The sequence below is a fragment of the Canis lupus genome, chromosome 19 (assembly GCF_003254725.2).
Source record: "Canis lupus dingo isolate Sandy chromosome 19, ASM325472v2, whole genome shotgun sequence".
Classification (NCBI taxonomy): Eukaryota; Metazoa; Chordata; class Mammalia; order Carnivora; family Canidae; genus Canis; species Canis lupus.
Genome location: NC_064261.1, coordinates 21,007,057 through 21,009,361, shown reverse-complemented (window position 1 = coordinate 21,009,361; position 2,305 = coordinate 21,007,057).

The following is a 2,305-nucleotide window of genomic DNA, read 5'->3' as shown; positions in this document are numbered from 1 at the left end:
AATAGATATTCATTAGGTTGTGGCAGAGAATTTTACTTCTGGTTCTTTCTGGTTTGGTCTATTATTTTTCTCTTCCTTTAGTGTAGTGCAGAATGGCTATATGAGTGATAAGGTCAAAAATATCAACCAGGACCTAAATAAAATACACCCAGATAATTCCAAAGTGTCTAGGACTGGAAAATAATGGAAAAAGAGAAACAAAACCAAATAAAACAGAAAGACCACAAAAGGGAAAAACAAATTTCAAGGATAGTATAAATTAAAAAAAAAAAGTGGGGAGGCTGTTCTATATTATAGCAGGTGCTAAATCCAAATTTAACACCTACTATAATACAGAAGAACATACACTGAAAATGGAAAAGATCAACCTCTAGGCCCACTCTGTGAGATTATTTTCTCTCCCACGCACCACAGACTCCCCACCCTTCCTTTTTTAATTTATACTAGTCTTGAAATTTGTTTTTCCCTTTTGTGGTTTTTCCATTTTCTTTGGTTTTGTTTCTCTTTTTCCATTATTTTCCAGTCCTAAATATCCTTGGAATTATCTGTGTATATTTTACTTAGGTCCTGGTTGATATTTTTGACTCTGCTCACTCCTATAGCCATTCTGCACTACACAAAAGGAGGAGAAGAATTGACAAAAACAGAAGGAACCAGAAGTAAAACTCTGTGCCACAAACCTAAGGAATATGTATTTCAGTAATATGTCACTGGTAAAATTCAGAGATACTATGTTAAATCTAATGGTGGCTCTAGTAAAAAGCAGAGGACTCATGGTATTCCCATACTGCATAATTGGGAAAATCAGGCTGAAATTAAAAGTACATCTATGACTTACAGTTTAAACTGGATGCTACCACTTAGGCATAAAGAGGTAGCAGGGCCACTGAGTGATGTGGAAGACAACTTCGTGGAAACAAAGGAAGCTGGAAGAAAGAGAAAGAAAATTCAGAATTAACAATGGCATATATCAGGATCTAAGTCATATTTGGAGAAGGAATAATATTCATCTTAGTAAGATTCCAGAAGTTTTAGAGCGAGAGATAGAGAAGAACATAAACCATATTGGAACAAACCATAGCTGAAAACTTTTCTGAACAGGTATTCATATCTAAGAGACAAAGAAGAATCCCCCCAAATTACACAAATGTGATCAACACCTGACATATAATATTGGAGCTTGAAATTTCAAAGATCAATAGAAAGCTCTAAAAAAAGGTGGAGGGATCCCTGGGTGGCACAGCGGTTTGGCGCCTGCCTTTGGCCCAGGGTGTGATCCTGGAGACCCGGGATAGAATCCCACATTGGGCTCCCAGTGCATGGAGCCTGCTTCTCCCTCTGCCTATGTCTCTGCCTCTCTCTCTCTCTCTATCATTAAAAAAAAATTAAAAAATAATAAATAAATAAATAAGGAGACAAGTGATTATAAACTTCTATGGATAGAAATGTTGATTAAAAGCACACCTAATCAAAGAGATCTGGCTTCCCAGAAAAGGCCAGTGAGTTATATTTGGGTAGTAAATGAGAAAAACATGCAACCAGGAATCCTTTATCTCACAAGTCCGGAATTGGGCAGAAGACATGAACAGACGTTTCAGTGAACAAGACTTACTGTTAGCTGACAAACAAATGACAAAATTCTCCACAACCATTGCCATTAAGTAGATACAAATATAAACCACAAGGACATACCAGCTCTCACCCCTGAGAATGGTATCATTCACAAGACAGGAAACCATGCTGGCGAGGATGCAGAGAAAGGGGACCGCTTTTGCACTTCTGGTGGGAATATAGGCAGGTGCAATATCATATATATATCTTCTATCCTATTTCAGTAACATGTTAGAGGTAAAATTCAGAGACGCAATGTTAAATCTAATGGTGGCTCTTCAAAAAAGGAAAGAGGACTGCTGGTATTCCCATCTTTTCCACTTTCAGTGTATGTCATTCTGTATTATAATAGGTGCTAAATGCAAAGTTATATTAATCAGCAAAATGTACATAGAGACACAACAGCAACCACAAAGGCAGAACCAATATATATGCCACACACACATATGGGGCTGAGATTGTGCATCGCTGAATGTAGGAGCTTCACTCCTAAAATGGAGAAAGCAGTGCCTTGTCCTTTCACCCAACACACCCTGTATGATCCAGCCTTCATTGTTTCTCAATAGATAGATAGATAGATAGATAGATAGATAGATAGATAGATGATATAGATATAGATATAGATACAGATATAGATATAGATTAGATATAGATATAGATATAGAAGATATAGATATAGATGATATATAGATAT